Consider the following 10,119-nt stretch of genomic DNA (forward strand, 5'->3'; position numbering starts at 1 on the left):
TGTACTTTCGGCTTTGCACTCAGTCTTCTCTCCTCACCACCCCTTGCTGAAATGGGGAAATGTCATTTCCCTTCCCAGAGGGGGCGGGAGGTGCAGTGGGGGGTGGCGGGAAGCTGGGGTTTCTGTCAATCCAAGCTCCAGAACCCCTGCTCAGCTTTCAGGACCAGCCCTCCCCTCACATCCCCGCTCCTGGGTGAGCCACTGCTCTAGGGACTGGTAGGTCCCAGAGACTCAAACCCTCCTACTCCTCTGCTGTGTCATTATCATCCTAGTGCCATCACCAGCTCAATGTACCATAGAGGATGGATGGCCAGGTAAGGGGATTGCCCATCAGAGAGGACTTGGGGTTTTGAGTCATCCTACTCTTTTCTGGTTTACCAGATGGCTGAGGGAGGGAGCTGAGTGGGGAGCTCCTTGTGGAGCTGGGATGGGACTTTGTGTGAAGCAGTGGCGTCCCTGTCTGGGCAGGATCAGGGTTCAGCCTACAGCCAGGGTCAGGACGGATGAGAACAGGTCCATTCAGAGCCAAGAGCTCAGTCTTTGGCCAGAGTAAGATCTAACATTAGAGCTCTGTCTATAACCAGGTTTAGGACTTGATCTAGAGCTTTGTCTGGGGCCAACGTCCTGGCTCTGTCTGTGCTTGGGGTTAGAGCTATCAGTGACCTGGAGGCCATGCTTGGGACCATCTGGGGTTAGGTTTCGAGCTCAGTCCAGATTAGGCACGGAGCTTGGGCTGTGGCTAAGGTTCTGACAGAGCCTGTGACTCAGGTCAGGGCTCAGGCTTGGGCTGTTGATGTCTAGGGTCAGGGTTCACCAGGTTGGGGTTGTGTGAGGTAGGATGGGGCTTGGTCAGGTCCCAGAATAATCCTGCTCTGTGTGTTTCTGCTCTGTGGATGGCTGTCAGGGCTGGGCTGCATCAACCACTGGTCTCCCTTCCAGCACAGCTCCACCCTTAGCCCTACCCTGGATTTTCCATCTTCAGGGAGAAGATGGGGGTTTCTTGGTCTTCCCCGAGGCCCACTTTCCTTTTAGGATCTGTGGGGTTTCCCTGCTGGGTCCCTGCAGTGAGACAGAAACCAAGGGGGTTTTCCCTTTCTATACTCTGCCTCTCAGCCCTCCATGGGCCCTGCCCAGCAGAGCCGCCTGGAACCAACTGCCCGGGAAGTACCAGTACATTTGGGGGAGCAATCCCAGAGGGTTGCTTGGAGGAGAAGGAAAAGGAAGAGCGAGCGGCTGACACCTGCCTAGCCCAAACTGGTTTCCCTTGCAGTGTCCCCTGGTGGTGACAGCTCATTCCCCCACATCTCATGCCACTGAGACCCCTCACTGGGGGGGTCCCAAACATCCTGAGACTGATGGTGAGGGCACACACAGGCCCTGGCTGGTCTTCCTCACATCCCCAAGTCCTGCCATCCACCCCACTCACCCTCTGACCACAACCACTCCCCATCCTTTGCCGTTGCCCAGAACTGCTGTGCCTCTCAAACCTTGAACTCCATCTCCCACTCTCTACCACAACCTCCCGACCCTTCTGACCTTCTCTTAGGGTTCCCCAAGACCTCCTGTCTCTTGTTGCTTCTCTGCCCTTCCCAATCTGGCTGCAGCTGACACCTGCAGCCTCATTCCTGGTCCAGCAACTGGAGCTTTGTGCTTGAACATGATGAGCCATCTCATACCAGCCTGCCTTTCCACTAGCTCTTCTCTTTGCCTAGAAAGCCCCCACTGTCTTCTCTGGAGTCCCCTCTTCTCAGCCTGTTCTGAACCTACCCCTTGTCACGGGCTTCCTCCCCTGAAAAGCTCATTCCTTCCTGCCATAAATCCTGTCTCCAATGGACATTGCATATTTATTTATCTTGCTTAATCTATCCTCACTCATACCACTCCGGCCATACTGACTCCCTCATTGCTCCTAGAACATGCCAGGCATGTTCCTGCCTCAGGGTCTTTGTTCTTGCTGTCCCTTTTGCCTGAAACACTCTTCTTCCAGATACCTGCAAAGCCCACTCTCTTCTTATGATCCCTACTTAAATGTCACCTTCTCAAATGGAGTCCTCACTGACCCGATTAAAAGATGCAACCCTGCCCCTGGCACTTTCTCTTTTCTATTTTCTAGAAAGAAATGTTGCAATTTCCAACTATAACTGTGGATATATTTTTTTTTTCCTTCGAGATCTACCAATTTCTCTCATGTGTTTTGATGTTCTATTGTTTACGTATAGACACAATTAGGATTGTTATGTCTTTTTGAAGAACTGACCCTTTTATCAGAATGTAATGTCTATCTTTTTTTTTTTTTTAGTTGTATGTTTGGTGTTTATGTTGTAATGTCTTTCTTTATCCTCGATAATGTTCCTTTTTTCCCCTCAAGTTTACTTTTTCTGAAATTAATTTGATGAGTCCTGACCTTTTTGATTAGTGTTTACATGGTTTATCTTTTTTTTTTTACATACTTTCATTTTTAACCTGTTTTTAATTTGCAGTGGGTTTCATTAAAACAAAATTCTAGATTAATATTTTTGTCAGTTTATATGGCATTTATGAATGTCTGCCATAAGTAAGTAAGTATTCTATTTCCTAACTGAAGATATCTGTCCTACTCTTTTTTGTAAGATTTTATTCAATTATTAATTAATTAATTAATGAGAGAGAGAGAGTGAGCATAAGCAGGGGGAGCGGCAGGCAGAGGGAGAAGCAGGCTCCCCGCTGAGCAGGGAGCCCGATGCGGGACTTGATCCCAGGGTCCTGGGATCATGACCTGAGCTGAAGGCAGACGCTTAACTGACTGGGCCACCCAGGCGTCCCTACCTGTTCTATTCTGAATGTGAGGTTAGTTGTTTGGCTTGTGACCTCAGTTCCTTGATGAGTTCAAGAAAAATCATTAATTTGTAGTTTGTCTTACTTTGTTTCTGGTTGTAAAGGGCAAGTGGTGCCTTTTCCAGATTTTATACCTTTAAAAAATGCACATTATTTGTGTTGCTTTGTTCTTCTAGCTGGGTACTTTAGCACCATGTTAATTAGATGTGATAGTGAACAGGTTTATTTTTTTCTTCATTTCAGCAAGTAAGCTTTAAATTGTTCATTATAAGGTATTTTTTCTTATCTTTTTATAGATTCCCTTCATTAGATTCTAGAAATCCCATGTAATTCATAGTTTGTGGACATTATCTTTAATAAATATTCACTTCATTTAAATTATTTGCCTGTATCTATTAAGACCCCCCTGGCACTTTAAAAAAATATATTTTATATATTTATTTGACAGAGAGAAAGAGAGAGAGAGCAAACACAAGCAGGGGGGCAGCAGGCAGAGGGAGAGGGAGAAGCAGGCCTCCTGCTGAGCAGGGAGCCTGACTTGGGGCTCCATCCCAGGACACTGGGATCATGACCTGAGCCGAAGGCCGGCACTTAGCCGACTGAGCCACCCAGGGACCCCTCCCCACACACTTTCTATCCCTTTCCCTGCATTATTTTTCTACATAACATTTAAAAACATCTAACATTTTCTCTCTCCCTCTTTTTGGTCTGTCTCCATGCTCTGGAGTATGAGTTCCACAAGGGTGGGCATTCGTGCCCATTCTGTGCACTGATACATCCCCAATAGCTAACAACAGCAGGTTCTTCGGAAATCAGCAAACCAATCCGTCTTCTGCTGCAAGTGCCTAATGTAGGCTCTGCTCCTGGCCGGTGCTCCGAAAGTTGCCAGATAGAGCAGCAGGTCCGGGACCAGCTGCTGAGCCCTGAGCCCTGAACTCTCCCTGTCAGCCTTCTCCCGCTCTGGCCAATGCTCCAGACAGGTACCGAGGATGTAAAGCGGGAAGCTGGGCTGCTGGGCATGGCCCTCGGCCGGGATGATCTTAGCAGATCCTTGCCAAGAAGCCAGAGAGCCAAGGAGGGCGGGGCCAGACTCTGTCCCTGTCCTTGGAGGATGGGCCTGGGCCCGTGTCTGTCTACCTGGGCCTCAGTTTCCACAAGCGGATCTTGGCTGGTGAGCTGAGGCTTGGGCTGGGATCCCAGCAGGAAATGGAAGGGATGTGGTGAAGGCTGAGAACTGCTGGAAAGGAAGCCAAGAACGCTGAGCTCTGGACTCCAGTATGTAGCTAACACTTCTGGTGACCTCAGGTGAGTCACCAGCCTGCTCTGGACCTCAGGTTCCTCATTTAAAAGTAGTAGCAGTTTTCAAATGCTTCCACTGCTATTACGTAGGGAAATTAAAACCTAGATGATTAAAAAAGAGGGAAAAGAACCATCCACCAATTTTCTGATTATTTTCCAAGTATCCCGTTATAGCTCAGACCCCCTGGGACACTCCACCGGGTTGCATGGGAATCCTGAGCCCAGGAAGTAGAAGTTAGAAGCTTCAGATGTGACATCAGGATGGAATCAGGGAGGGGAAGTCTTCTTCAGGGTCACGCAGCAGATCAGTGACAGAATGAAGACTGGAACTCAAGTCCCCCATTTTCAGCTTGGGCTGGTGAGGGGAATCCCTGGGCCCTCTGATGTCAGTTCCAAGGCTTGGAACTAAGCCCTCAGTTAAACCAAGATGGCCTTGGGTGGAGGCAGGAAGGCTGGGGGAGGTGAGGGCAGGCTGGAGCTGGGGCCACACCTCTGAGTCTCCCAAACATGGGTGGTGAGACCCTGAGTCCCGAGGCACGGTGCCCGCCCTCCTCTCCCTGAGAGGTGGGAAGCCCAGAGCCGTAGCCCTCATCACTGGCTTCTCCGCTGTTGTGCGCATGCATCCCACCCCCCCCAACCCCCCAGGGTCTACAGGATTTATTCTGCAGCACGCACTCACCACGCCCCCTTCCGCAGACCTGGGGCGCTGCCTCTAAATGGGGTGTCTCTTTTGGGACTACCAACCATGGGAAGGTCTGAGAGAAAGGGGTGTTGGGGGGGCGGCTAACTACTGATGAGATGTTATAATCGCTGGGTGTTCTATGTTAAGTGACACACGAAGGCAGGGGCGGGAGGACTGAGCCATGCCGGGTGTGAGGAGAGGGTGGGCCGCCAGCTCTCTAGAGTGCCAGGAAGGCAGAGTTTGAAGCCCAGGAGGCAGGGCTGCAGAGGAAAAACACCCGGCTGGGGATAAAAAGTCCCGGTTCGAGTCCCGGCCCTGCTCGCCCTTCCCCACGTGTACGTACCCTCTTGAGAGAGAGGCCCAAACATTCTGTGCTTCAGTTTCCTCATCTACAAGATGAGGCTCATGATCCCAGCCCTGCCCACCTCTCAGCTCAGACGTGAAGGTGAACTTGGGAGGGTACAGGGTGTCACGGGTCAGGGCCCCACCTGGGAGGGAGACAGACCTTCGCTTTCACAGCTCCAACACTTCCCTTGGTCGAGGCCTGAAATCTCCCTGATCTTGGCTCATCTCCCAAGCGAGGAGGCTGCTTCTACCAGCTGGATAGGATGTTGTGACGATTGTACACATAAATGGCTGCTGCTGAGTAGCTGTGTGATCTTAGGCAAATTACTTAACCTCTCTGTGCCTGCTCTGTCATCTATAACATGAGAATAACACAAACTCCTAAGATGGTTTGGTGGACTCAACGGGTTATTATTTATAAAGTGGTTGAACACAGCCTGGCATATGATAAAACTATAGGTTTTAGCTATTGGTAGTGGTGCAAGGCCTGACTCACGAGGAAAGAAATGTTAGTTGTCATTAATAAATACAAGGGACGGTTGTCATCAATGGACAAAGAAAGGCCGAAGGAGAGTGGGAGGAAGAAGGTAAGAAACAGAAGAGGCTGCAGTTAGACCTCAGGAGGTAGGGATGGTTGGAGGTGCAGGCAGAGGGGGCCTAGTGACCCAGAAACACACATCAGAGCAGAATTCAGGCCAGAAGCAGAAATCTCCGGGCCAGGGTGTAGACAGCCTCAAACCCGAGAACCAGTGGGTGGGACTCACCCAGCCCCCAACGGGGGCCAGGTGAGGCTTCATCAAGGCTCTCTATGAAGAACAATTAGAATGGTGGGGCTGAGCCCCAGGACAGGCCCCGCCAGGTGTCTGAGAGAGGTGGGCAGGCCCTGGCAGACACCAGGTCCTCTAGCACTCCTAAGCGCTGAGGCTGACACGGGGTCCCACGCCACTCCCAGTGCTCTCACCTGGTGGCCTTCATGGGGTCTCAGCCACCCCTGCCGCCGTGTCCCTCACTCGTCTGGCCCACTGCATGTGACACCCCCAGGTGAGTGGACAGCTTACTCCCCAGGAATGGAACACACTCACTGCTTGTATTTATTTTTATTTTGGAGAGAGAGTGTGTGTGCATGGGCGGGGGTGCAGAGGGAGAGAGAGAGAGAATCGTAAGCAGACTCCACGCCCAGCACGGAGCCTAACACGGGGCTCGATCTCACGACCCTGAGATCATGACCTAAGCTAAAATCAAGAGTCAGTGCTTAACTGACTGAGCCACCCAGATGCCCCATCACTGCTTATATTTTTATATAATATCTGATTCATGCAAAAGAATATATGAAACATATATGTTACTGCCCACCCGCTTTTCCTGCTCCTGCCTCGGTTTTGGTCCTGGGTTCACTGATTCCCGTGGCTCCTCATGTCACTCAGAGTAAAAGCAAAAACCCTCCCAATGACTGACAAAGTCCTCATGATCCTTCCCACTGGCCTTCTTTATTCCCTCCCACACCTTCTGGCTGCCCCACAAACACACCAGGCACACTTCTACCTACTCTTCCTTCTGCCTAGAACACTCCTTCTTCAGCCCTTAAAATAACTGGCTCCTTGTCCGTCCATCAGGTCTCACCTTTCCATAAACACCTTCTTCCGTCTATGGCTCTCAGGTCTGTCCCATCCCATTCCCACCTACACTAAGACCCTGTGTGTAGCCCTAAGATCTAGATGTTCATCTCTTTTTTTTTTTTTAAAGATTTTATTTATTTGACAGAGAGAGAGACACGAGAGAGGGAACACAAGCAGGGGGAGCGGGAGAGGGAGAAGCAGGCTTCCCGCGGAGCAGGGAGCCCGATGCGGGGCTCGATCCCAGGACCCTGGGATCATGACCTGAGCTGAAGGCAGACGCTTAACGACTGAGCCACCCAGGCGCCCTAGATGTTCATCTCTTAACTTTTCAAGTTTTCTACACATTCTGGGCCCTTCCCAGAGCCCTAGGGTCCTCTTCACTACCCCGAGGGTTCACCCACCTCATCAGACCTCTGAGTCCTGTTGGCAAGATTGATATGAACAACTTCTACTCTTTTCATGATTCTGAATTGAAGTGGTGCCCCTGGGTAGGAGAGAGGAAGACAGAAGTGGGGGCCGAGTACCAAGGTGTGGCAACTACGGTCCTTGCCCATAGAGGTGGCCACCTAGCCGAGAAGCCCGGATGAACATGTGAAACCAGAGAGAACACGTCGAAGCAGGGCAGTTCGTAACTGACCCGGGCCAACAACTTTGCGGCCGGCATTTCTTCACCTGGAGCATGGACATAGCAGTACCTTCCTCACAGAGAAAGAGAGTGACGTGGGCTCTGGAAACGGGCAAGTGTTATTACTCTTAAGAGCACATAAAGCAAAGCTTATCAACTGGCCAGCAAGTAAGAGGATGAGGAGAGAAGAGTATCCCTTGGGATGTCATTGCCATCTGTCATTTCCACCTGCCCACCCATTCTTCCTTAAAAAAAAAAAATCTGGATTTTCCTTTGGGGAATTTATTCATCCTCTTACAGAGGCTGACATCCCCCCCATGGTGGTTATCTGACAGACCCAACCAGTCACTAGAGTGGACAGTTCAAGAGTGGGTACGTGACACACTGAGAGTCAGTCCCTGAACTTGCTGTCAGGAAAGAGGCTTTCTCTCTGCAGATACGACTAAACAGGTAGGATGTGAATCTGGATCTACTGTTGGCCACCATGAGGGAAGACCCTGCTTCAGGTTGGAGCCAACACATGGGAAAGTAGAGCTGACAGCTGGAGAGGGAGACAGGAATCTTGTTATTGACTTTGGGCTCCTGGATCCAGCTAGTCCTGAAGCAATTATTCTGAAGTGTTCAGGTTCATGAGCTAATCTTTTTTGCTGAAGCTATTTTGAGCTGTGTTTCTGCCATTTGCAGCACGGGTCCCCTCCCCCTCTTTGATCTGCCTTCACAACGGATTTCCAATGTCAAAAAATCACAGACCAGATTTTTTTTTTTAAATGATTAAGGTGAATATATCGTGTAGTAGAAAGAGCACTCTACCAGAAGCCAGTGGAGAGAGAATTTCAGATAGAAAGGACAATGTGAAAACAGCAGAAGCTTGGCCAATATTTACCAAGTACCAACTCAGTATGTCCCGGGCATTATTCTAGGCATTGGAGTTCAGCAGTGAATGGGGCCAGCAGAAAGTTCTGCCTTCATGGAGCTTACTACACAGAATGGAATAAGTTAAAATTATATTATAAGATTATATTATAATTATAAAATTATATTATGACTTAATCAAATTATGTGCCAGGCATTTTTCAACTACTGGCTCATGTAATCTTCACAATAACTCTATCCTGTAGGTATTATTATTCACGTTCCTTATATGAAAAGGAAACTGAGGACCATTAAGGCTTTGTGTCCAAGGTTACCTAGCTAGTAAGCGACAGGTCTGGGATTTGAACCCAGGACCTCTGGTTTTCTTAACCACTTACACTATACCGCCTGGTGTAACAGTTAGCTTTTATGAGCCTTCTCTATATGCCAGACACTGCTCAAACGGGTTTGCACTCACACACACACACACACACACACACACACACACACACGTATTCCTCAAAACAGTCCATTTTACAGACCAGGAAACTGAGGTTAATAACACAGTGATAGCAGGACTGAAATTTGAACCAAAATAGTATGGTTTGAGAGGTCATACTGCTTTTCCCCCATCTTTATGCAGGTGTAATTGACCAATAAAATGATAAGCTATTTAAAGTACACAAGGTGATGATCTGATCCGTGTGTACACTGAAAGCTTCCCCCCACCTTGAGTTAATGGACACATCCATCATATCACATATTTTTTGAAGGGGTACCATCTTAGCAAATGTCACTGACATGGGACGGTGTAATCAACTATAACCGGGACAGTCGGCGCTCCACACTCCCATGCTTACCACCTTCGGTGAACCAGCAAAGGAAGGAAGAGGGGCCGGGAAACAGAAACCCTGCCCAGAAGCGAAAGACAGCAAGAGGCCTAGCCCTGCGGCCTCTTGTCCAAACGGTGCCAGGTTTCAACGTTGCTAACGAGGTGATTGATGGCTCCTGCATTCGCTGAGAGGGCCAGGAGCCCTACCGGCCGGCCCCCACCTGGGGTCCTCTCCAACGTCCTCGGAACTGAGGATCTTGAGAAATGTGCATGGCAAAAGGGGCGGTGTGAAGCGAGACCAGTTCTGACACACTCATTCATGAATGGTTTTGTTTGTTTAAAGATTTTATTTATTTATTTGAGAGAGAGAGAGAGAGAGCACACAGGGGAGGGGGGGTTGGACTGCAGCACCTGATGGGGGGACAGAAGGATCCACATAAGCAGAGGAGGGGACCCTTCGGCCGTCCTCCCCAGCCTCTGCTCTCGGCCTCCGGTCACTGAGCCTCCAGGCCTTCTTGCCTCGGGTTGTCTTGGCGGCCAGCGGTCTCCTCCTCTAACCCCAGACAATAAATTAGTAAGTAAAATACATAGTATGTTAGAGGGTACTGTGTGCTCTTAAGGAAATAAAGAGGAATTTCAGCACAAAGCACTCCCTAACTTCCTTCTGGCCTTCACTCTTTAAAGGCCCTCCCTTCTCCGTGAGGCTTTCCCTAAACAAGGCGTTTTAAATTGCACAAGCCCTGCCGAAATTCTTGTGTTTGGTCCATTCACTTATCATTGTTTGTCTGCCCCCACTAGAATGTAAGCTCCATTTTACCGGTGTATCCATAGCTTCTTGATTATTCCCCGGCTCGATAAATATTTGTCGAATGAATAAATGAAATGTAACCTCAAACAGTTAAAAAGCAACTCTCCAAACCAGTGCTCCAGAAGAGAGAGAACAGGATAAGGTTGCACAGAGCTGATATAAAACTAAAGTTGGAAGGAGGGGGAAAAAAACAAGGTGGGGGGGTAAGAAAACAAAAAAGCTGGAAGGAAGGTGTGATCAGTCAGG

This window comes from Mirounga angustirostris, unplaced genomic scaffold (genome assembly GCF_029215605.1).
Source record: "Mirounga angustirostris isolate CCGP_5_RB_7025 unplaced genomic scaffold, mMirAng1.0.hap1 SCAF_5, whole genome shotgun sequence".
Lineage (NCBI taxonomy): Eukaryota > Metazoa > Chordata > Mammalia > Carnivora > Phocidae > Mirounga > Mirounga angustirostris.